This window comes from Petaurus breviceps, unplaced genomic scaffold (genome assembly GCF_028583685.1).
Source record: "Petaurus breviceps papuanus isolate PSGF00001 unplaced genomic scaffold, PetGlider_PUasm1.0 90667, whole genome shotgun sequence".
NCBI classification, from domain to species: Eukaryota; Metazoa; Chordata; class Mammalia; order Diprotodontia; family Petauridae; genus Petaurus; species Petaurus breviceps.
In genome coordinates, this window is record NW_027187302.1 from 8,372,727 (window position 1) to 8,399,974 (window position 27,248).

Consider the following 27,248-nt stretch of genomic DNA (forward strand, 5'->3'; position numbering starts at 1 on the left):
ATGACAAATCTTTTATAAAGCAAATAAGCACCTCTGCATTGATTACTTAAGATAAATCCAGATTTTCTCTCTTGAGCTTAGTATAACTGAGACCAACCTACAGGATGGTCTATTGTAGCCAGCTTAGAATTAAGTGGCATTTTCCATGTGAAAGTAATGAAGGAAAATAACAGCAACTGTGGAGAGGACTCAATAAACATGCAGGTTGCATTGTTTCAACCAAATCTTGAAGGTGCTTCCAGAGTTAAATCTTTTTTTTCCAGGTAAGTGGGGTTAAGATGTGGGCTGTTGTGTCACAGAGATAGCTAAAAATCTCTTCAAAGGGTTGCAAAGCACAGAAACAGAAGAGATTTCTCCTTTTGTGAACCATATTTCCAATCATATTGGAGTTAAAAGAACTATTAACTACACAGTCTTTTTCTCTCTCTCTCCTAAATTAAAGCTCTTAGGATACATTTGTTAAAATGCTTTGTGGGCTTTTATTATTTTTTTTCTCATTGCCAGAAGAAACATTTCTTATGCTATCTTTTATTTAGTTTTCAAAAAAGAAACTTGAAAAAAAAAAACTTACATGTAATTTTTCTAGGTCCTGTGCTGGCTTAAAGTCTTATGATGCAGGGAACTGGATGAATGGAGAAATGAGAAGGCTACAGCAATCCATTCAGACATGGACCCCCAAAGCTTTGTGGTGCAAACTGATGATGAATCAATGGATCTCCACCTAAGTGAGGAGGAAAAAAAATCACCGATTAGCAGAATGAAACCACCTCATTTTCAGGTGAAATTAGTTCTTTGTTTCCCCCTTTCTGTTTGTGTGGTCTTTTAACCAGCTCAAAGTCAAACTAGAGCTTCTGTTAGTAACAGTAGTAATAATTCACATTTATATAGTCCTTTAGAGAGGCAACTCTAGGTAATAATAAGTGAGATATTTCCAGATCCTTCCGTGGAACTAAAAGTATCTATATCTTTTCACCTTGGACCTAGGAGTACCTTTAAATACTCTCTGAGTATTTAAAAAAAAAAGCTCAAGTGAGATAGGGATAGAAAGCTGGGCTTGGAATTAGGACACTTTTAGTTCAAAAGCTGTCTCAGATCACTTATGAGCTGTGTGATGAGGAAAGATTAACAACCTTTCTGAGGCTCTGACAACTCTCTAAGGCTTATTTCCTAAGGGTTCCCCTTGTACTGAGGCAATCACAGATCCTTAATTTATTGATATAACACTTTATGGTTTTTTTTTTAACAATAGCCCTATAAGGTACATGAAGTGAGTAGGGAGAATATTATTATCCCCATCTATGTAGGATGAGGAAACAGACTATGAAAGGTTAAGTGACTTGTTCATGTTCATGTGGATTCTAAGTGTTTGGGGGCTAGTTTTTAAGGAGATCACAAAATCGAAGTGAAGTTTCTATCATACAAGTAAGTACTCACTAAAAGCTAGCAGAAGAATCAGAGAAGTATAATGTCTGATTGGTTAAGGTGTTCCATCCTTTGTGACTTTAAGTGCTAACTTTTAGCAAGTTTGAGCAGCTCTTGGTGAAAAAAGTATGTGCTGCTGTAACAAGAAAAAAAGTCAGAGGGCATAACTCAAAAGAATTATTTCTTCTCTGATTCTGGTTTAAATCTTAGAACTGACTTCTTTCTGTCAATGTTCTCATTTTAAAGAGCACCACTACAAAATACTCTTAGAACCAATTATAAACAGGTGACCTACAAATAATAGACTAAAAATTACAACCCTTTCATTTTTTAATTACAGTCTTTTCATTCTATTCTAATATTGTCAAGTTTTACTTAAAATTTCTTTAAAGCATTTGCTTGCTTGAATTAGTTCTCTGCTATTCAATCTTGAAGAGATTCAGGACAGAGCCAAGTACAAGTTGGCATGACTTTTTTTCCTTCCTCAACTTAATTACTTAATGGCAATGGAAATCAAGATAATTAAAATTCAAGTAATTATATTCATGTAGCATTTATAAACTATACTGAGTAAAATAATAAGTAATGGACTTGGAATCAGAGGACCTGAGTTCAAATCCTGCCTGTGCCACTTACTATTTATATGACTTTGAATATATGACTTACATCTTTCTGGGCCTCAGTTTCCTCAACAATAAAATTTGAGCCCAGCCTCAGGTTTATTCCAGAAGATTATTTTTATGTAAATATGTGATAGGAAAGAAAAGGTCTCATTAGATTTGTTCTATGCTAAATTCTTTATACAGAGAGCAAATTTCAGATGAATACTAAAGTTTTGTCTAGTAAGGCAGGCTAAAGATGATAATCATACTGAAGTTTGTGATTTTATTGATATAGGGAATTCCCAATGAAGAAACTCTCTTGACTGAAGTAGATCAGCAACTGCTCTGCAATTTATAGTCTTAGAGAGCTGTCTATAGCCTTGAGAGGCTGAGAAACCTGCCCAGATTGTAAGTAAGATTGTGTTCATAGTCTGTACTGGAACAGTACAGTACTTGATTCCAAGATCAGTCCTCTATCCACTAGGCCATGCTGCTCCTCAAAAAAGACAATTAAAGGTTCAAAAAAACAAGACCTAACAAAAGTAAACAAATATTGAAGGACTCCTATGTTTCAGAGATGGAGTTGAGTGCTAAGGGATGTAACAGTGAGTGAGATATTTCCAGATTCTCCCATGGAACGGAAAATGTCTGAGTCTTTCCACCTTGGACCACTCTATCCTTAAATCATGAGGGCAGTGGTTGTCATGGGCTCACTTGGAAAGTTTTTGGACATGGAAAACAGGGAAGAAAGACAGGGAGAAGGGTTACTTCATAAGTAACCTATCATACAAAATAAAATCAGAGAATTGCATGAGAAGTATGAATAAAGTGTTACAAGAGAGGAGAGTCATTTGGCATTGAGGAAAAAGAATGAACAAAGACATAGAGGTTGGAAAACAGAGGCAGGTACATTTTGTAGATTTGGTTTTTTAAAAGTTGCTATTAACTACTGCCAAGTCATAGACTAGAGTTTGGGAAATAATGTTATAAAGATGACTGGACCTGGGTTCAAAAGACTTAGACTTGAGAACCCCATTCTTCAACGTAATTAACCTTGTGACTTTGGCCAAGTCACTTCCTAAATCCTCTGAACCTCAGTTTCTTCATCTGTAAGAGAGTTTGATTAGATGAGTTCTGAGGTCCCTTTCAACTATAAATCTTATTCTCTTTTAACTTCTACTTGGGCTACAGAATTGTAAACCATATAACTCCATATAAACATGTGAGTTATCATTATCAACAATAGCAGTACTTGTACAAAAATAACAATAATGATAAACACAGAATCGTACTAGCAATACTACAGAACCTAAGTGCTACGTGAAGAAATTTTCTTGGGAAAAAATGTATTCAGAGTTCTGACTTGGGATGTCAGGTCAAAGTTTCTCTCCACTGCAAGTGATCCACAGACATTCCAGCAAAGTGGGTATGAGGGCTGGATGCTTTCCAGCAGGTGAAGATGGTGTCTGCAGGAGCAAGGGTCAGGCCTTCTGAGCCCTAGTATGACTACCACATTGGCACTTTTCTTTCCTTTAGCTGTTGACTGTTATTGAACTCACCTACTTCCCTCTTTACTGTTGTCTGTTCCCCTAAGTTAACCTTTCTTTTCTGGGAACCCTAGAGACTAAAAAAAACATCTTACAGTTTTTCCCCTATAACTGAAACAACCATACAAGCCCCCTGGGGTTTTCTAAGGTTTTTCAAATTTGTTAACAATAAGAAACAGAGAACCACTAAACAAACCACCTTGAAAAAGTTATCGCCTGTCCCCTTTCACTTGGCATTCCTAGAGAAAGACAAAAGACACAAAATGAGACAGGTGAGTCTCTGAGAATTGAAAAAAGCTCAAGTGAGATTTGTTTACTGTCCAGAGGAAGTTCTAGGGTTAATTCTGCAGATTCTGGGTGTTTTGTCCCAGAACAAGAAAGGGACATGCCATAAATTGAGGTGAGGCAGGACAGTGAGTTCCTGTAGCCATCTGGCTGGGATAGTTATTCCCTGGCAACTGTTTGTCTAAAAAGGATGTGTGTATGTGTGTTTTCATACACACACACATACACTATGGGCATAGTTGGTCAAGGCCTACTTGCATATAAAATAACTTATACTATGCTATTGTTTCTTAGTAAGTAGTCCTGTTAAGTGTTCCCTCATGGAAGTCCTTCTGAAAAACAAATGGACTTGTATTTAGTTCATCAAAACACCAACCCCAGTACTGGCTGCTTTTGCTTACCTGGTAATTAAAATATCTGCATGTAAAATAGTGATTTCTAAAGTACTTCACAAGTCTGTTCTCAAGATAAGGCATAAAGCTATACTAAGCTTTGTTTATGCCATTGAATTGTTTAACAAACAAATACAGTTAAGACCCCACCCCCCACCCCGTGCTCCAACACCAAATCAGCAGAATATCCTCACTTGAGAAGGCCATATTATTGATGTTTTATTATGTATGAAGGATTTTCACAGACAAGATGGTGACCAGAGCCACAGCAACTAAGGATGGGTCGAGAAGAAGTAGGATGAATGTAAATCTCCTATCAAGTCATGGTGCCTTTTGCAAAATGTGTACATTGAATCACCTAAATCTGAATGGGTCAAACACAGACACACCTCACTGAGGGAGTACATGGCTGACACTACTTGCTTACCAAATTTTATTTACAGCAGAAAGGAAGAGGAGGCAGAAAAATGGCCATGACAGGTTTCTTCTATTCAACCTCACACGTGTTTCAAGCACTTACTATTTGTAGAATGGGGCAGCTATGTAATATAGTGGAGAGAGGGTTGGATCTGGAGTCAGGAAGAACTGAGTTCAAATCTAACCTCAGACACTTACTGTGTGACCCTGGGCAAGTCACATAACCTTGCTTGCTTCAGTTTCTTCATCTGTAAAATGAGTTGGAGAAGGAAATGGTAAACCACTCCAATACCTTTGCTAGGAAAACTCCAAATGGGGTCAGGGAGAGTTGGACACACAACTGAAATGACCCAACTACAACAACAAAATTGTGCAACTGTTGGGGAAGATACAAATCAAACATCCAATCAATAAGCATTTATTATATGCCAGATAGTGAGGATTCAAATACAGAAGTGAGACAATTCCTGCCCTCACAGAGTTTACATTATCCTGGGAAGTGATGAAGGGGAATACCTCTCCACAAATTAAGTAAATACAGGATTTGAGATCACTTTAGGTATGAGGCATAGCCTGCACAAAGATATGGAGAAAGGAGATGGAATGCGGGACATCAGGAACAGCAAGTAAGCAGGTCTGCTTGAAATAAAGGATGCATGAGGGGAGTGATGTGTCATTAGCCTGCAAAGAGAACCTGGAGTCAGAACATTAAGGGTTCTAAAGGTTAAACAGAAGAGTTTTTCACTCTTTTCTAGTGGACAATGTGGAGTCACTGATACATTTTGGACGGGGGAAGTGACATATTCAGATGTTCATGCTAAAGATATCACTTTGGCATCTGTGTGAAGGATAGATTTGATTGGGGAAACATGGAGACCAATTAGGAGACTACCGCAAGTCTAGGGGAGAGGTAAGGAGGGTCTGATCTGCAGCAGTTGTGGAAATAAGTGAAGAGAATAGGGATGAGAGATGCAAAGGGGGTGGGATTGACAAGACTGTAAAGATCCAACATCATTAGCAAAAAGAAATATAATCACCTTCTGCTTATTCATAGGCCACTTCTGGTCTGGCAAGCATTTTATTTCCCCTCTTTTTTTAAAGAAGCTCTTGCTTCTTGGTCATTTCCCTCCTCATTAGCCTATCCGGCCGAAAGGCAGAAGAAGGGGGAAAAATGAATGAGAAATCTAATCGGCTCTGGTACAAGGCCTGGTGGGGAGAATGTTGGAAGTATTGACTCATCAGTCCCCTTCACACCTTAACGAGGTTTGAGAATTGTCTGTGAATTTCAATCATCTATTCTAGTCTGATCCCATGGTTACCATGATAACTGTGAGTTTGGCTATGAGTCCCCAGCCTCAATCTTTACATTGTTCTGTCACCATAATTCAGGGAGTCTACAAGGAGAGCAAATATAATTCTTTTTTTTTTTTTAAAGCCATTCTAGTTTATGGTAAAACTAATTGAAAAGACTATGTGCTGACACAAGGAAGTCTTTGCCTGTCTTTGAACAAAAGGATAAAGCTGAAATTATTGCTGTTTAAGGGGATTTTTAAAAGGACATGTGACAGAGAAATAATAATAGCTTATAAATATAAATATACTTATACACAGACATGGAGTTCTATTGCTTACAAAGTGCTTTTACATACATTATTTCATTTGCTCCTTGCAACAGCCTTACAAGATTAGCTTAGTGCCTGGCACACAGTAAGCACTTAAATGAATATTTGTTTTGTATCTTCCTTCCAGACAGGGAGTGGGATGAATATAATTCTTATTTAACAGTACCTAAGAGAAGTTAAGCGAATTGTCCAAAGTCACAACGCTTCCCCCACATAGCCTCCTGAAACCTGCATAAACCTCAAACTTCTTTTTTTCTCTAAATACCAAATTCTTCTTGGAAGAGGTAATTGATAACCATAGCAAAGAAAGTGTGGATCATAGCCCATATGTTAAATCTCTACCCCCAGTTATCAAGCTCTTGTTATCTCTTCTTTTATTTCTATAGACCTAGATCATTGGATGGAAAATGGGGCATCAGGATTTCTATGACCTAAAATAACAGCCCAGAATTTTCCTATGAGTAGCACAAATGCACTTGGTGCTCTCCTCTGTCTTTCTCCACTCCTCTATCTCTGTCTCTCTCATATCTGTGGTTCAATTTCTGAAGAGACAAAGAAGAAAGAGGGTTTAAGAAAATAGGAAATGAGTAAAATAAACTTTCTCTAACAATTATACTTTGAAGGAAGAGCTATTTACAACCAAAAGGTTTAAGGTTTAAAGCCTTAAAAACCTTGATGTCAAAGGCAAAAATGCATCAAGGTGTTGGACTGTTCCTTTTCATTTATGGTGTTTCTGGTGAATTAATGGATCATTTTCCTGTAATTTGCTATCAAATTCCTCTCCTATAGAATAGTTTTATGTTTTTGTTTGATTGTGACATACATTACAAATGAAATTGATGATACTGATGATGAAGATGACAGCAATAGATTTTAGGCTTTATAGGGACTCATGAAGCAGCTTCGGTAGAGAACTAGATTTGCAGTTAGGGGGGCTTGGGTTCAGATCATGCCTTTAACACATGACTAAAAGAAGCTGCCTATCCTTCAGAAGCCTTACTTTACCTCTCTTTAAAATAAGGATGGGGCGACTAGATGGCGCAGTGAATAGAGCACCGGCCCTGGAGTCAGGAGGACTTGAGTTCAAATCCAGGCTCAGAAACTTAACACTTACTAGCTGTGTGACCTTGGTTAAGTCACTTAACTCCAGCTGCCCTGCCTTTTCCCCTCCAAAATGCAATAAAGTAAAATAAGGATGATATTATTTGTACTACTTTTCTAAAAGGCCTTTCAAATGAGAAGATGTATATAGAGATACTCTATATTATAGTCATTATAATTATGTTATAGTCATATAAATATTATGATGATGATGATATATAGAGGGCAAGAAACATGGCAATACTAGAGGAGATACTCTTTTTCTCTCTCCCTCTTCTCTCTCTGTCACTGAGAAAATGATTTGATTCCTCAGAAGTATCTAACCAATTTCCGAAATGGAAAAAAAAAAACCCCACACCAGATACCCTTTGGATACCCAAACTGCACAACCAGCATTTGTAAGACCAACTACAATTCTGGATTCTCTCATCTAAAAAAATATGCTTGGAATAAACCCACTCAGCTTCACTGCTGAACTACAATCTGTGAACGAGGCATGCTACCAAAATATAAAATGTGTCACTCGAGAAACACTCCTTCCCTTCAAAGTCACTAAATACCAAAGAAGAAAAATATCACTTATGCTAAAAAGTATAAACCATCCATAGCAATAAGATGATTACATTTACATTTTGTGTTCACATCTTCTCGTCTCTGCCTCATAACAACCCTGTAAGGTAGGTAGGACAGAGAGGAAACTCAAACAGAGATATTCAATGACTAGAGAAGCAGCATGTAGAATATATACTGAAATCGGAATTGGGAGGCCTGGATCTTTGCCATCAAGCAGCAATTTGCTAATTCTATCCCAGTATTTGTTTGCCAGGTACCCTTTTCCCCGAAGGGATGGGGACTGGACTTCCTGGGACTGAGAGGATGCCTGTTCCAGCACAGATTGGATTAGCTGACCCATTAGGTACCATTCCACCTCAGAGATTTTGTTGTTCATTTGTTGTAGTCATAGCTAACTCTTTGTGACCTCATTTGGGGTTTTCTTGGCAAAGATACAGGAGTAGTTTGCCAGTTCCTTCTTCAGCTCATTTTACGATGAGGAAAGTGGGGTTCACTAAACAGAGAAGTGAAGTGAGTTACTCATGGTCATACAGCTGCTTTGTGCCAGCAGAGCGACTCAGACTCAGTTTCCCATCTCCAAGTCTGGTCTTCTCCACAATGTGTGTTCTTTAGCGTACCATTCTCTCTAATGCACTGACACGTCGAGCAAATTGCCCCATTCTCTGGGCCCTGATTTCCTCACTAGCCAAATACAGGGTTCTTTTTCAGTTCTACCTATAACTTGAACAAGGTCATAAAAGTAGACCATAATGACCCTGGGATAAGAACTCAGGTTATGGATCCTTACTTTTACCTTTTTGCTTTACTTCAAAGAGTAGGTGACTTTAATGGTGTGCATAGTTCTTCCACTGATGTACATGGCCAGAAGCATGGCTGCCAAGAGAGATGACTTCTTTGATCTAAGGAACTCTTATCACTCCACTATGGAGAAGGACTAGATAACACAGCAGAGAGGTTGTGGTGCTCAATATATTAGCTTTACTTGGATAGAAACTTGAGACTAAGTTAGAAGTCCTGTTCATTTGATCTGGATAGTAGCAGGAGGTGATACTCTCCTAACTTAGTCTGGATCTAGATCTGGGTCACCAAAGATGAGCAGATGTAAGAAATGGGACATCCGCTTTTCAACTCTGCTCCTGTGCTCTGTAGGAGAGATACCCCCCCACCCCCCATCTTTCTTCCCAAATAAGACACTCCGAGAGCCTCCTAATTAAAGGAAAATCCATGGTTGCTTCCTTTTGCCCTTTTTGTATTTGTTTCTATATCTTGTATGTATAGCTTCTCTAAAGATGGACTGGTCCTTCAGAAGAGGGCATGTTATACACAACAGCCAAATTAATGTAAACAGTATACAAACAGATGGAAGGCAGGAGCTCTGCTTTATCTCCTGACCCGTCTTAGACCACTAGTTTTAACCACAAGTTGGGTTGGAAGAGAAACAACTCACAGCTTAATAGTCTTTTGATAACTGAAACTCAATTCCTGTATATATATTATACATAAGCAAAATTACTACAGAGGAGAAAGACTGGAGTTCTAAATTATCCCTCTGCCACTTACTATCCATGTGATCTTACTTAACCCCTCTGGGATTCACAGCTTACTCATCTATGAAAAGAGGGGGTTAGCCTAGATGGCCCTGAAGGTCCTACAAGCTCTAGGAAGTAAGAAAGGGAGGGAACAAGCATTTTCAAATGCCTAGAATGTGCTAAGAACTTCTTCACAAATATCTCAGTTGATCATCACAAGAACCCTGGGATATAGGTGTTGTTATGATCCCCATTGCATAGTTGAAGAAACTGAAGCCAACAGAAGTTAAGAGACTTACCTGGGGTCACATGCATTGGATAAGGCCACTTCCTGGTCTGGATTCAGGAAGACTCCTCTTTCTGAGTTCAAATCTCACCTCTGACACCTACTAGCCATGTGACCCTAGGGCAAGTCACTCCATTCTGCCTCAGTTTCTCTTCTGTAAAATGGGCTGGAGAAGGAAACAGGAAACCACTCCAGTACCTTCCAGGAAAACCCCAAATAGAGTCATGAAGTTCTGGATGTAACTGAACAAATAATTACTCTTAGCGATTCCAGGTCCTCTATCTACAATGCCTTTAGCTCCATGATCCTATGAAATATCTGTGTGTATGTAAATATATTATGAATGTATGTTAGATTGTAAATTCTTTGAGAGCAGAGACTCTTTTTTCTTTCTTTCTGTATCCCCAGTACTTGGCACTGCTATGCCTGGCACATGGTAGGCACTTAATAAACATCTGAATTGAACTGAACATATATTATACATCTATACGTGTGATAAACACACACCCACATACAGGTGTAAAATAGAACATATGCTTCTGTTTTGTAATGGTCAGAGTGGGAAGGAAAGGGCACTAAAGATGTGACCCAGGGTTTAGTTTCAGCCCAGTCACTACTAAGCTGTGGGAAAACAAAGGAAGTTGCTTCATACCTTGAGCTGTAGTTTCCACATTTATAAAATAAGAGTTCACAGGACGTAAGGGACAGGGGTCCCATACCTCTCAACTCTAATTAATGTAACTGACAATATGCTCTATGCTCGGGTACCTGTGAGATTGCCTCTTTGATTGAATTACAGAGTCAATCAACCATGGACATAACACTGGGTGTGAAGAAAACCTGGACATCTCTATTGAATCAATCAACCAGAGGTGGAAATTAGGTACAAACTGAATGAAAGAAAATGATACCATATAGGAAATGTCTTTTGGTTGGTTAAAGAAAATCAGTTATGTGCTTTGGGGGCTGGATAAAACAAGCAAGTCATTTAGGGTTCAGTAGTTCCCTGCCAAGACCTTGAGAAGGAATAGCTGGGGATAGAGGGTGAGAAGAGAGTTCCTGTCTCCTTCCCTCGATCAGATGACAACCTTGTGAACTTCAAAGGGTGTGAAGATTGGGACCCCTTTCAGAGTTGGCAGGAGTATCCTTAGAAGAGCAGTGGCTAACAGCAGTGTCTGTAGTAAGAGCTGAGGACAAACCAGGCACAATGAGGAAAAGAAGTCATAGGACACTTCAAGAGTATTGGCACTTGGAGAGTCCAGAAAATAGCTACACACACCTCAGGAAGTTTCATGAGCACTCCCCAAAGGAAGAAAAGGGCTTCCAATCAGGAGAAATTAGATTTACCTGCTTGTAGCAGCAAGCACCCCAAGCGTCCTCAGGGTTTGCAGCTACCACAGGTTCTTGGATCTGCTTTGTTAAAGGAAAGCGACTCAAAATGGGTTAACAAGCTTACTTTAATCAGTCAGACATATATCATTTACCTTGTTCAGGAGAAAAGGTCAGCACCCAGAACTTCAAATTATACAGGCAGAATTATCAAGACAGAAACAGATCAAGTAGACAGATTTCCAAACTGTCCAACCATTACATCCATACCCAGTCAACATCTGGGTTTCCACATCTGGGTTTTTCAAAGCCAGGGGACTCAACAACGGCTTCCCAGAATTCAGATCAAATCACAGAACACTTCTCAAAGTGAGTCCCCAAAACAAAGCTACACATCAGGGCTTATATAGCCTTCTCCTGGCTCAGAGAATGTAACAACCTTTTGGACCCACTGGCCAATCAAAAAGAATCTACTGAAAAACAAGCCTCCCACCCCAGGCTTCAGGTGCACTTTAGCCTAGGGGCAGGGAAGATCTTCCAAATTTGCATTCCCATTACACTGCTTTGAAGCATGCCCTCTAAACTTGAGCCCATAAGTCCCAGAGACTTTGCATGTACAAGGGAAGAATGTGTCAGATTTGGGGGGGGGGTATTTTTGTACTAACTGTTGATAGTTGTACCAACTAGTAAATGTTCCTTTCTAAAAGCTACTTGAGTATGACTGGCTGATAATCAAAGGGGAATATATCAGATGGGGGCTTGTCTGGGAATATATCAGATGGGGGCTTGTGAGTGACAACCCAAACTTGTGCCTAGAAGCACGAGGGGAGTGGTAGACACTGCCCTCTGGATATCAAATCTGCAGTGGGAGTAAGCATTGGGAGAGTGATTTTAGAGTGGATGCTACATTCTCATGGGAATTATTGCTTGAGGAGGGCTTAAAGAGCTAATTCACCTCCCTCATTTATAGATGTGATAATTGAAGCCAGGAGAGGCTAAATAAACTGCCCAAAGTAATAAAGGAATAAGTAGCACAGCCAAGATTCAAACATAGGTCTTTTGACTTCAGAATATATGTTGCTTTTTCTACTATACTGTGTTACCTCTTATGGTTAGACTAGATGAATACCAAAGTTACCACCTTACTCATGGAATACTGTATGACCTTCTAGTTGGTCCCTCTGGCTCATCTCTACCCATTCTAATATCTCTACCACTCAATTATGAAAGTGATTTTTTTCAAACTATATCATGCCCCCCATCATGCCTCCTATTATCTTTAGGATAAAATATGAACTCTTCTATTTGGCTTTTAAAGTCACAATCTGACTCCAGCCTATCTGTATAACTCTTCATGCATTCAGGAGTCCAGCCAAACTGACCTTCACGCTATTCCTCATACATGACACTTGAACTTCTGCATCCCAGCTCCCCACCCCCTCCATACCTGCAATATTCAACATTCTTATCTACAGTTGTTGAAATGCAAGGTTTTCTTCAAGCCTTCTCCAAAATTCTAGTGCCTTCTCTGTCAAGCCTACTTTGTATTGTGTATGTGTGTGAACATTTTTGTGTCTAATGGCTCCCCGATAAAATACAAGCTCCTTGAAGTCAGGGACTACTTATTTTTGCCTTTCTATCTACACTGCTTAGTACATTGTAGGCACTTTAATAAAGTCTTATTGGTTGATTCCTCTATATTCTATTTTATTTCCTTCTGAAATAGTTCATATCTAAGGCCACTGGTCATCAACTTTAGAACATGACCCAAATCAAGAAACACTGAGAACCTACTCATTACTTTTTGGAAAAAAAAGACCTGGGTCCTAACCTTTCCACCAAACAATGAAAACAGAGTTGGTGGTAGAATAGTTGCCAATAGTTTCCAGGATTACTGTCTAACTCATCTATAGTTACAATGAAGATGACAACAAGGCCTTCTATTAGCAATAGTGACTCAAAGATGTACCAACCAGTTATAAGCTTAGCCATTACAGTGGTTTCCACTGATGTCCAAATGGGAAACCCAGTAGCTTGAGATATACACTCACATAGGCTATAAATTAAGCAAACATGTGTATGAGGGAGGGAGGGAGGAAGGAAGGAAGGAAGGAAGGAAGGAAGGAAGGAAGGAAAGAAGGAAGGAAGGGAGAAAGGAAGGAAGGAAGGAAGAAGGAAAGAAGGAAAAAAAGGTACTGTGACAATCTGGATATGCCAGTTTCATCATTAAAAAATAATTAAGGTCATCGTATTTTAATGGTGTTTTATGTATTCAGGTTGCAAAGCTTCAATGTAGTCTAATGTAGGGTTGCAATAAAAAAAGAAACCAGAGACCATTGATTCAGGCATTTCTAAATGAGTCAATGTCTTTGAATGTTTAGGCTTCAGGATACCACTCTTTCTCCCTATTTTCTCAATCTCTCCATCCCATGTCAGACAGTCTCTTTTAGGATCACATTAAAATGGCAAGAGTGTGAAACAGTCCTTCAAATAACTGTTTTCTTTTTTTTTCTGTAAAACTTTCAACGTGTTCACTAGAATTCTCCCTGGAGAATGTGGGTAAGGAGATATATGATGCTACAGTAAGCCTGAAAGCACTGCATTTTCATTTCTTCACATTTACTGTTAGAGAAACCCGGGGAAAGTTTAAAAAGATATTTGAAGAATTAGATTTAATTTTCTGGCAAGTCAATCCCCACTTCCCAGATGTAGGTAATGACCTGCATGTAATTCCCTTTTGTACAAACTTAAGTTTACTTAGAAGAAAAAGCCACTGGGGCTAGAACTATTTAGTTGAGAAAAAGGAAATAGTATTTAATTACAGCAACAGTCATATGTCTTAAGAGTGGGTCTCCAGCTGCAAACAGTGGGCAGGGAAACTTTTATGTAAAATCAGATATGAAATGATCAGGTTTTCTAGAAGGTATTTCTTGCCGTGAGTAATACTGATTGCATGCTTTCACCCAAACTGAGTCCAGCTAAGATTTTCTTGGGAGTGCTAATGGGATTTGACTAGCAAAGCCCTATTTGCCCTCCTCCAGAAAACTACAGGTAGAGGTATTTTTATCTATATCTTAAATTAATACCAAAAAGATAACTTCAAAGAAACCTTGCCCCCAAATCTAATAAAATAAAAATAAAAAATGAAACACTCTTCAGACTTGATGTGTTCCCTGTGAATTTCTATTTGTTATCAACATTCTCCTATCTCCTCTCCTCCCACTGTCCCCCCCCCCCCAAGTATTTTTTTAAACCACTGTCTGTCATTCAGATTTCCAAGGGAAACAAAACATGGTGGTAGGTGGCTGAAGAGGGATGTGGGGAGGGAGGTGAGACAGAGTTCATCCTTTTGTCTCAATCTAAAACTGGGCAGGACTTTCCTAACTTTAAAAGAAACAGGCATACCAACCAGAAGGGCCAGAGTTAAGCCCTTTTCTTCCATATCACTCTCAGCTCCTATGTCATCTACTATGGGAAACTAACCATTATACCCATAATTATTATCGCTCTCTTCCTAATCCTCTAAGTATAATGTATATTCTTATCTCTTTACATGTTGTATTCCCCTAGTGTGAAGTTAGGTGGAGCAGACTGCTGGGCCTGGAGTCAGGAAGACCTAAGTTCAAATTTGGGTTCAAATACTTTTGAGTTGTGTGACCCTGAGCAAGTAATTTTAATCCTGTTTGCCTCAATTTCCTCATCTGTAAAATGAGCTGGAGAAAGAATGGCAAACTATTTTAGTATCTTTGCCAAGAAAACCCCAAATGGGGTCATAAAGAGTCGAACATGAATGAAAATGACTAAACAATAAAAACAACAATCCTGTTAGTAGAATGTAAGCTCTTTGAAGGCAAGAACTTTCAAAAATTTTTTTTGTCTTTATACAAAGTGCCTAGCATAGTGCCTTGAATAGTGGAGGTTGCTAGATGAGAGGCTGACCACCAAGTCTGAGTTTTTTAACTATACCATTCTGAGTGAATACTGGTGATGTTATTGAGCCATCTTGACCTCCTAGGTTTAAGACCACACACTGGTTTTTTTTATGGTTGAGAGTACTGATTTGGAGAACTCTAATCTTCTGCCTACCTACATATATGTTATCATACCTACTACCACCACCAGTGACTTCCACCAAATTTGACTGGAAAAATGAATTATACACCAAGAGATTAGGCAAGGGTTCAAAATTTGACTACAAATTGACTGCACAGGATAAAATCAAATCTCAAAGATTTAACTCATTCCCGAAGCTACAAATGACTAAAAGTTTAGTGACAGCTTTAGATAAAAATGTGCAGTAAGTTGTGAATGGAACAGGAGTCCTTGTTATTATCTATGTGTGCTAAAGGTAATTGTCATGAACTTCATGAATTGTAATATGTATTAGTCAGAAAGGTTTTTAAAAAGAGAATAAATAACTGGTGTCAAATACTATTTTTAATCTCACTGAAAATTGAGATTAAACATTAAATGAAGGGATTATTCTATCTACAGTAGGGAATAAATAAAGGTACCACAGAATCTCAGAACCTGGTGAATTTTTTCTTTATTTTGTCTCTGTGGCTTAGAGAATGGGTGTTAGGAAATACAAATCAAATAGGAGAGAAAACAGGCTAACAAAAATAAAACCAAAAAAGGGTAAATTTCATTCTCTCAGTTAAAAAAAAATCACTATCTCAAAAATTACTAATGCTCAAATCTAACTGCCAAATCTAGTGGTTTTGTTTCAATCATCATCCTTCTTGACCTTTCTTCAGCCTCTATCGCTGCTGCTCACCTTTTTTCCATAATACTTTCTTTTCTTTAGGGTTTATTGTGACACGGCTCTCTCCTGGTTCTCCTTCTAGCTGAATGGCTACTTTCTCTCAGGGTCCCTTTCAGGATCTTCATCCAGGTTATGCCTACTAACTGTGGCTAGACCCCAAGACTGTCCTTTCCTCTTTTCTTTTCTCCCTCTATAGTATTTTCCTTGGTGTTCTCATTAGCTTCCATGGACTTGATTATCATCTCCATGCAGATAAGCTTCATATTTATTTAACTAGCCCTAACCTCTCTCTTGACCTTCAGACTTGCATCTTCAACATCCTGCTAGGAAATATCTAACTAGAAGGTACCTTCCCCTCCTACCTTGTCACAGTGGAGGGGCTTGTGTAGCCCAATGAAGCTATGAGCTATGCCATGCAGAGTTACTTAAGACAGACAGGTTATAGTGGAAAGTTCTGACAAATTTAAAGAAATTAATTCAGGCTATTTACTGGAAGGTCAAATACTGAAGCTGAAATACTTTGGCCACATAATGCGAAGATGGGACTCATAGGAAAAGACCTGATGTTGGGAAAGTTTGAGGACAAAAGGAAAAGGGGATGGCAGAGGATAAGATGGACAGACAGTGCCATGGAAAGAATGAAAATGAACTTGGACAGACTTTGAGAGACAGTGGAGGATAGAGGGACTGGGGTGCTATGGTCCATGCAGTCACAAAGAATCAGACATGACTGAACAACTCATCAGCAACAACAAACTGCATGGGGCCCATAAACATCTTATATTCAACATATGTAAAGCTGGACTAGTTACCCCATAAACTCTCTCCTTCTAACTTCCCTGTTACTGTCAGGAGCCCTACCATACTCCCAGTTACGCAGGCACAAAACTAGGTGGCACCCTTGAATCCTCACTCTCACTTTCCATATCCAATAAGTCGCCAAGTTCTATTGATTCTGCCTTAACATCAATTGTATATGTCCCCTTCTTCCCTCTGACACTGCTGCCATCTTGTGCAGGTTTTTACCCTGCCTGGACTATTCCAACAGAATTCTGATTTGTTTACCTGCCATAATTCTCTCCCACTCCAGTTCATTCTCCATTGACAAATTGATCTCCCCAATCTGCAGGTCTGACAATGTCATTCCTCTTTCCTCCCATTCCTCAGACTGTCATTTTCACTGGTCATCTCCCTTCCCCAAATCCCCTCCTTCATCTCCATTTCCTGACTTTCTCTGAGCCTCAGCTACCACCTTCTGCAGGAAGCCCCTCTTGAGTCCCCTTTAATACTAATGACTTTCCTCTGCTGATTGTCTCCAAGTTATCCTATTATATGCCTGCTCATTGACTGATACTTCAAAGACACTCTTTTTTTTAAAAGCAATTGGGGTTAAGTAACTTGCTCAAGGTTACACTGCCAGTTATTTCTGGGTGTGGTGCTAAGTATCTGAGGCCGAATTCCATCCCCAGTGTGCCACACTCTTACTCGCTATGCTACCTGGCCGCCCCTTCAAAGGCACTTTCAAAAGACCATTACAATATTTCACTTTAACATAGAAAACCTGACCCCTGTAATGTTATTTCCCTTAAAGCCATACTTTCATGGGACCATTTTCCGATGTTTGGTGATATATTCTTATACCAAAGGAAGAGATGATACAACCACAGATTTAGGGCAAAAAGGGACCTTTTGGGGCAAGCTCCTCAGCTTCCAGAAGAAGGAATTGAAGTCCAATGAAATAACGGTCACAAAGTGACTCAAGTCCTAAGTATAAGAGGTAGGATATGAACCTGCTACCTCCAATTTGAAATCCTGGATTCTTCCCACTATGATGCACTATGCAGGTTCATAGGACTATTATGTCCCATGGATGGAGGATGCTAGAATCCCGAACCAAAGAATATTCTAAATGAAAAATGTACTCTCAGTCATCCAATGAAATAATACAAAAATTCTCTTAAAGGACTGATCTCATGAACTAGTAACATCTGTTTTTAATCATGGGATCTGGTAATGCAAATAAGTTCTATGTGGGCTCATGAAGACATGTCCAGGTGCTGGAAGGGCACAACCACAAACCCAGGTTACCTAAGTAATACATGTTGATATTACTGATAATGATTCCTGGCAGCTCTGATCATAAATAGATCGGGGCCAATAGAAAGACCAGTAGTCATCCATGGATTGTAAGGAAGTCACCTTCGAGGAAGGCCTCCAGATAAGAAGAAAAAAACACTTTGAACAGGTTGCAGAAAGAGTGGAAATTTGAAGATCAAAAAAGTCAGTGTAGAGTTGTTTTGATAGGCTCAACTTTTTTTTTTTTTAAAGCAATCAGGGTTAAGTAACTAGCTCAAGGTTATATGGCCAGTTATTTCTGGGTGTGGTGCTGAGTATCTGAGCCCAGATTTGATACAGGTCATCCTGACACTGGAGCTGATGCTCTTACTCGCTGTGCTACCTGGCCGCCCCGATAGGCTCAACTTCTGATCCTGATCAATGTGAAAGAAAAAAAAAAAACTCAAGCAGGCTTGGGAAAACTAAGGCATTCCTTATGAACTGAGTTATGTTTGCCCATAAAGGATCCGGTAAAACTCTAAAATTAAAGCAGGCTAGGAAGGGGAGAGCAATCCTACTGTATCTGCTGCAGTGGCTGGCAGAATCAATGGTTTGGGGCCAGGGATGTGTATTAACTCTTCATATACATTAGTGAACTGTCCTGTCCCCATACCAGATTAGGGAAGGAGCTTGGGCTATATATGTGGTCTTCTCTGGAGACTCAGTGGTCTTGGTTATTCAACCATACTTTCTTCCAGGGGAGCAGTTCAGTTTGCTGCCAGGTATGAGGATTAAATAATCATTTGGAATAGGTTACATTCTGAATAAGCATATTAAACACATGGATTTTCCTGCAACATGTAGGGAGCAAAACCAGAGAATGCAGTTTATCATAACATAGTACATTTTAAAAAGTAGAAAATAAAAAAAAATAATTTAGCTGCACATGTTATTACAAATCAGGCAAAAGAGGATTCTAACTAATCAGAGACAAGTGCTAGTAAAATTTCTTTTTTTGAGAAACAGACACAATATCTTATTTACAAGTTGCTTGGATGATTCACAGTCAGGCTATTTCACCAAAAGACCCATCCATTCTACTTGATAGGTGCTATGTTAGTGCATCATGTACAAGTTACATACATTTAAAAAATTACCACTATGTACAGCTTGGGTTCCTTCATGTAATACAAATTTAACATGGAAGTTCCAACCCTGCCCTATTTGCCTTTTTCTCTCTCTGGCCTTCCTTTTTGTTCTTTCCTGTTTTTTTCTTTTAAATGATTAATTGATAAATTTTTCTTTATTTTTAAAATGACTTTCATTTTTCCATCTAGTCTTCTAACCTCCCTTCCCCTCAAAAGAAATGTTTCCCCCAAAGAAATCAACACTTTGGCTGCATCTGAAAACATGCATCTTATTGGAAACCTCCAGGACATTATATCTCTGCTAAGAAAGTGGGAAGCAAGCAAGATTCATCATTAGTACTCAGGAGTTGTAACTGGACATTTCATTGATCACAGTTCTTAAAGTTTTTCACAGTTGCTTTTCTTTACAAGATTGTAGTCATTGTATAAATTGTTTTCCTAGTTCTACTCACTTCACTCTGCTTAAATTCATACAAGTCTTCCCTGCTTTGTCTAGATCTGTTTCTTTCATAATTTCAGTACAATTTTATGCCATTACATTCACATACTGTCATCTCTTAGCCATTCCCCCAAATATAATAGGCACCAAATTTATTTCCTGTTCTTTGTAAAACAAAAAATGTGCCAATAGATAATTTTTTTATGTGGGCCTTTTCCCTTTTTCTTTGATCTTTTCAGGGTCTAAGTCTAGAAGTGGTATCACTGGGTGAAGAATACGCACAGGTAAGTGGAATTTTGGGCATAGTACCAAACTGTTTTTCATTAGGATCACAAATTTAAAGTAAAGTTTGGAATTAGGGAAGGAACCTTATAGGTATTTTAGGTCATCCTTTTCATTGTAGAGATTAGGTAACTACGGCCCAGAGCAGTTTAAGGTGACTTACCAAAGGTCACACAGGCAGCGAGTTGTAGAGTCACGATTTGAACTCAGGTTTGGTGACTTCAAGTTAAGTGTGATATGTTGCCCCTGTCCCTGGAACATTTGGATCTCTTCTCAGCTTTAATAATGCTATGTTTGTGCAGTGGTCCTCTCATAGCCCTTTTAACAGCTGCCAATATCATTTTGGGGGGTCATTATTGAAAATCATAAAGTTGGGTATGAGGCCAATTATTGTAATGTGCATTTCTCTTTTTTGAAGTGATTCAGAGCATTTAAAACTATATTTATTCTTGAATATGCTTTTCTTGTTTTGAGAACTTGCTGATTCCTTGACCATTTATCTATAAATCAAGAATAGCTCTTCTTCATGTGTATTTGAATGCATTTCTATGTATCTTGCATACTAGACTTCTATACTACAAAGAATCCCCCACCCCAAGTTAACTGTTTTCCTTCTAAATGTATTAATTTTATTTGTACAAAAAACTTTTGAATTCTCTTCAATAAAATTGTCTTTTATTTTTTTGATCCTCATTGTCCCTTGTTTGTCAAGAACTCTTCTCATCTCTTCAGCTGTGAGAGGTAGCTCCTTCCTTGATGGTCTACTTTGTTTATGCTTAAACTGCTAGGTCTTGTACTCACTGGAGCACACGTGATTGTATGGTTTGAGATGGTGATCTAAGTCTACGATTTCTGGCTTTTCCAGCAGCTTCTGCTGAATTTTTAGTTACTACCTCAGTATTTGGAATCTTTGAGTTTTATCCAACAATAGGCCACTATGTTCATTTGCTTCCGGATCATGAGAACCTAATATGATACATTGATCAACTTAAAATTTTTAATCAGTACTAAATTGTTTTAATGATTACTACTTCGTGGTGTTTTTTAAGATCTTGTTAGAATCTTTTCTTTCCCACTTGTTTTTCATGATTTCCCTTGAGACTCTTGACTTTTTACTACTCCCAAAGAATTTAGCTATATTTTTAAGTTCTATAGAGTAAGTCTTTGGTATTCTCACCAATATGGCACTAAATCTATAAAATATCTTAAAGTGTATTGTCATTTTTATTAAATATGTATATATTATGTATATAGTTATAGTTATATTATACAGCATAACGATAAGCAGTTAAAAGCTATACAGTTATTTACTTCTATCTTTATTCCTGTAGTAACAATGGTTTATAGTTGTATTCATATAATTCTCATGTGTGTCTTGGCATCAGTATTAGACATCTTATATATTCAGCAGTTATTATGAATGGAATTGGTTTTTCTATCTCTTCCTGTTGGGTTTTGTTGTTAATATACAGAAAAGCTGACAATTTTTGTTGGTTTATCTTTATATTATGACTTTATAGAAATTATTAATTGTCGACCTTCCAGGCATCTAAGTAAATGATCGTATCATTTGTACCAAAAACAATATTTGTTTTCTATTTGCCTAGGTTTATTCCCTCATTTTCTTTTCTTTGTTGTATTGTTAAGAGATGCATTTATAGTACTATATCAAATAATTATGGTCATGATAAATATCCTTGATTTATTCTTAATTTTACATAAAAGGCCTTTACAATTTTTAACCATTACAGATAAGGCTAGCATTTGTTCTTAGATAGATATGATTTACCATATTAATAATTTTATTTATTTCTATCAGCACCATTGTGTAGTCAGCAGGGAGCCCATCTCATCTTTAAGGAACAAAGATCTGGGTTCAAGTCCTGACTTTGTCACATAATGGCTATATGACCCTTGGCAATTCAATAACTTCTCAGTGCTCTAGGCATTTCTTCAGGACTATAAATTGCAGAGAGTGTACAGATTTGCAATAGTAGAAAGACCTTCTTCAACTGAGAGTACCCTATATCAATGAAATCACAAGTATAATCCCTATCCCATTAATTTCTATACTTTTCCTTTTAATATGAAAGGGTACTGAGTATTGTTAAAAATTTTTCTCTGCATTTCTTGATAAAATCATGTGATTTTTATTGTTTTTGTTATTAATAGGGTCTGTCATGTTTGTAGTTTTCCCTATTATTGAACTAATCCTACATTAATGGTATAAATGCAGCCTTGTCATAGCATATAATCCTTTAAAAATGTTGTTTTATCTCTTTTGCTAAAAAAATTGTATTTAATATTTTTCCATTGCTATTTATTTGGGATATTGGTTTACAGTTTTCTTTTTCTAGCTTCTCCCTTGTATATGTATCACTACTATAAATTGTTTCATTTGAAGGGTTTATTAGGATCCCTTTTCCTATTTTCATAAGCAATTTATGTAATACCAGAGGGAAGCCACTTGTAAATTTATTTGGTTGGATTTTTTTTTCCCTTTAGAAAGTTCCCTTATGGCTTGCTCAATTTTTTTTTCTTATGTTGAGTTAGGTTCATTGTTTTTTCTTCTGCTATTTTGGGTTTGTTCTAAATATTAACTAATATTAATTATTAATTTGGTTGGCATATAATTGGACAAAATAGTTTCCAACAATTTCTTTTTCATTTACTGTGAATTTTCTATGTTCATTTTTTTATATTAGCAATTTGATTTTCCCTTCTTTTTTTGATGGGACAGGTATCAGTCTAGCCAATAGTTAATTATATTGGTTTTATTTTTATCTTAAAGATAAATTAGAATTAGCTTCATTTATTAGTTTTATCTACCAACTGATTTTTAAAAAGGTTGCTTTCTTCTTTAGTTATCAGAATGTCTATTTTTGTGTTGTTTGGTTTTTGAATTTGTTATTTTTCTAATGCTTTTAGTTTCATGCTCAATTAACATAAAATTTCTAATTCATTACATCTCTAAATACTTCCATTAATAAAAGAGAGAAAACAGATAATTTAATTGGTCATCACAACCTCTGTTTGACTCAGTTTCTTCATCTGCAAAATGGGATAATAATAGCTACCCCCCAGAATTATTATAAGATAAAATGAGGGAGCTGCAAAATACATTGCAAACCTTAAACTAGTATAAAAATGCTAGCTATTATTGTCATAGTTTTGCTTTTCTATTTTTACTTTGATTTGTTTAACTTTTCCTTCAAGCACTTAGATGTTATTCAGTGCATATATACAGAGTATTGCTATTATTTCATATCTATGATGCCTTTAAGCATAATGCAGTTTCTCTTTATCTGTTTCAACCATGTCTATTTTTATTGTTGCCTTGCCTGAGATCATGATTGCCACCTTCATTTTTTAAAAAAGTTCACCTAAAGCATAATAAATTCTGCTCCTAGTTTTCCATTTTAACTCTATATGAATTTTTATGTTTCAGGCATGTTTCTTATAAACAAAATATAGCTGTTTTTTAATTCATTTATAGCTTTAAAAAATATTTGACTATCCTCTGTTTGATGGATGAGTTCATTCCAATCATGTTAATGGTTAACTGTCAATTGTATATTTCTCTTACTCCTGTCCCCCCTTTTTAATAAAGGGAAAGCAGTAAAGAGAAGGAATATGTTCAATAACAGCAATCTAAAAATGAAAGTCTGTTCCCCTCCTTCCTTCAACAAACCTAGACTCTGATCTCTTTTTAAAAAACTATTTCCTTCTTTTTTTAATTGCTCTTTTTGATTAGCCTCTGAAGCTACTGCTTGTTTTCTTTGTGACTCTTATCTTCTCAAATCTATTCTCTCTTTTATGTCCCCCTTTCCTTTTCTTGTCCCTATCTATATCCCTGGTTGTGTTTAAAGTATTTCTAGGTCAAATTTTCCCCCCTCCCAAAACATCCCATGTATTTGAAGATCCTTTGCCAGTTTCAGATAAGAATAAGTTTCATGAGATACCTCCATGTCTGCTATGTTTGTACACTCTTTTTCTTGAGCACCCTACTTATACAAAATAAATACTTCCTTATATTGTCTTTTCCTTCATGTATTCCTTCTACTCTCCCTTGCCCCTTTTTACAGCCAACAAAGCAGAACAAAATGGCATTTAGGTCTTATGTTTATCTTATTTAACTCCTTCTGTGAATTCATATTTTGAAAAGACACTTATCTCTTCCCCTCCATTAGAATGTAAGCACTCTATCATTATTTAGATCCTTACAATTGGTTATATATGTCTATAATATGTATGTATTTTAGGTTTCTCTTGATTTTTTTTTGCATTTAAAAATTTCTACTGAGCTCTGGTCATTTCATTAGCAATGCTTGAAAGACCTTTATCCTACTAAAGATCCATTCCCTCCTTGTTGCATTATACTAAGTTTTGTAGAGTAGTTATTCTTGGCATATATCTTTATCTTTTGCCTCTTGTAATACTGTAATCCAAAATTGTCTCTTCTTTAAAAGTAGATGCATCACATTCTTGTGTGATCATAACTGGGGTTTCCTAATAACTGAACCTCCTTTTTGGCTGCTTCTAGTTTTTTTTCCCTCTGACTTAGAAGGGTCTTGATTTGGGATATGATTATATATTTCTGCATATTTTCAGTTTGGAGTTTCTTTCAGATATAACAGGTGGACTCTTTCCATTTTTAATTTGTTTCTCATTCTAATAGATAAATGAAGTATTTATAATTTCTTTAAATATGATGTCCTTCTCTCTCCTCAATCTATTGTCCAGGTCAATTGCTTTATGTAGTAAATACCTTATACTAAAATTTAAAAAAAAATTTTGATTTTGTTTTAATATTTGTTGTCTCATGAAGTCTTTGAGGTCTGTCTGTTCCATTCTAAATTTTCAGAGAGTCTATTGTTACTTGGATAAGGTTTTTACTTTCTAGTCTAATATATTTATTCTCTTCCCACTGCTTCTTGTCAGAGCTCTTATTTTACTTACAATTTCATTTTTGATCTTGTTTCATTCCTTCTAGTCATGTTTTGCTCATTTCCTGAGACTCTGCTTGTGCCCACTGTTATTACTTACTGTTGTACTTACTGTTATTTTCAATCTGTTAACTTTAAGATCTTTGCTGGAATATATGTGGGAGACCTGGACTTCTCTTTTCCTATGTTACTCTATTTCTCTCTTGGGGGAGGGGTGTCTCTTGACCAATAGTATTTTTTATTTTATTTATTTCTTGTAATTAGGGTAGAGATCCAAATTGCTATCTGAATGTAATCCATTTTTCCCAACTGGAGGCTCTTAACTATTATAGTTATATTAATAATTTTTATCTGGTACAAATTTCATAAAGTAGAGGAAGGGACCATATGAACCTGAGGGCCATTAAATTGCCTCTAGGTTTAGAAGCAAACTCTTGTAGTAAGATTTGATTGACTATCTTGACAGATAGGGGGTAGGGAGAAGAGAGTGATGACTACAGAAAAGATCATACACTAAACTATACTTTAGGGAAGAAACAGAAAAGAACTGAGGAGACAGCTCTGCCCCCTCTTCAGCAGGAAGGAGGGGGTAGAAAAAACTGAACTGGCTGCTACATTACACCTACCCCTCCACCTTAAGTGTTAAAATACCGGCAACAATGTTTTCTTTTCTTTTCTTTTTGGAGGGGGGAGGGCAGGGCAATTGGGGTTAAGTGACTTGCCCAAGGTCATGGGGCTAGTAAGTGTTAAGTGTCTGAGGCTGCATTTGAACTAGGGTCCTCCTGAATCTAGGGCCAGTGTCTATTCACTGCACCACCTAGACACCCCTACAATGTTTTTTGAATCGGACAATCAGGATGTATCTCCTTGCTGCTGCCTTGTTCGGAGTTCTGGGGTCTTCTGGTCCACCTTGGGCCCTCTGGTTCAGTTTCCGGTCTAGGCATTGCAGCTTTCCATCCTGTTCCCTAACTTCTGTTGGTTTCCCATTGGTATGCTTTTTCTATTGCCCATAGTTTCTGACTGTCCTTCCATGCAGTGCTAGATTGGATTAATGAGCTTATTGTTACTTTCTTCCTTGCATTTCTTGCATTATTCAATCTGCTACCTTTTATTTATTTATTTTTTTGGAGGGCAATTGGGATTAAGTGACTTGCCCAAGGTCAAACGGCTAGTTTTTTGTGTTAAGTGTCTGAGGCCAGATTTGAACCCAGGTCCTCCTGATTCCAGGGCCGGTGCTCTATTCACTGCGCCACCTAGCCGCCCTGATCTACTGCCTTTTAGATTTTCTAGAAGATATGTGGGAAAGCTAGGCTCCTCTATGAATTTTCACATTACCATTCTTAGTAAAAGTCCAGATTAGTCTAGATAAACACTTTGTTTTTATCTTTCTTATGAACTTATTGTGGATAAGTCATTTCTGGATGTATATGTCCCTGCTAGACTGTGAAGCTTACAGACAAGGATTTTTCTTGGTACCTATCTCAGTGCCTGCTACAACGTCTTATACACAACAGGTATTTAGAGTTGTTTTTTTTTAAATGTAACTGAATACTATATTATACTGTGAACATAATTTAACTAACAAGAATATTCGTAAGCACTCTGAGGGCAGGAAACTGTCTTATGAATCAAGGGTAAAACACAAAACCTTGCAAAAATAGGTGCTTATTAAATATTTGCTGAATTGAACTGAATTGGTTTTCAGAGAAGCAAAGAACAGTAATAGGTGTAGTCACTTGGGCCCTTATAATCCATCCTAGGCAGGGACATAGTAGAAAAGGGAAGGGGAAGTTATCCTCTTTGAGGTAGCAACTGCAGGAGTATGGTAGGAGATCCACATCTGGAGGTTGCTTCTCTCCTGCCTGGAATATACTTTTATAACATTTTCTAGAGAACTAAGATGGATGCCAATAATGGGGGCACGCTTCTGAATCTCAAGAGTCACTGTCATTCCCTGCCCCAACTCAGGTTCAACAATTTGGTGGAGAACATTTAGCATATCCCCTCATCCTTTAGAACTGTGAAGACTTCTCCAAGAATCCAACCTTTCTGCTTACATCGTTGCTTTCTGCACCTTAAGGGCCCTACATCCTTCTTGAAAGCAGCATACATCGGCCATTCTGTCTCCACTTCTAACTCTATAATCCAGCCACAATGTGAAGGGTGCTTGGCACTGGGGCATAGGGCTAACACTCATTTGTAGGTTCAACAGTTCTAATTTTAAAAATTTTATTAATTTTTTTTACAAGAATATTTTAAGTGCCTATGTTGTGCCTTGTGCTGGGGATTCAAAGACAAAAATGTGACAGTTCTTGTCCCCCACAGAGCTTATATTCTGTTGTTGGGTGGTGGTGGTAGAGAACAGCATGTACATGAATAAGCAAATACTAAAAACATGCAAGATAAAAAAATAAATAAATAAAAGTAATTTCAGGGCCAGGGGCAGAGAGAGTATTAACAACTGAGGGCATGTGGAGTCACTTGCTTACACTAGATTTCAAGGCATAG

At 37.5% G+C, this 27,248-nt stretch overlaps 1 protein-coding gene across 5 annotated transcripts in view; it reads right to left on the minus strand.

Annotated features, from left to right (window-relative positions):
- The window catches only part of BACH2 (BTB domain and CNC homolog 2), a 429,780-nt gene that overhangs the window by 179,506 nt on the left and 223,026 nt on the right, over positions 1-27,248 (minus strand). For all 5 annotated transcript variants that reach the window (XM_069065158.1, XM_069065154.1, XM_069065157.1 and 2 more), the window contains one exon: positions 572-721. The gene's annotated coding sequence lies outside the window, so the exon portion shown is untranslated. The remainder of the gene's footprint in view (positions 1-571; positions 722-27,248) is intronic.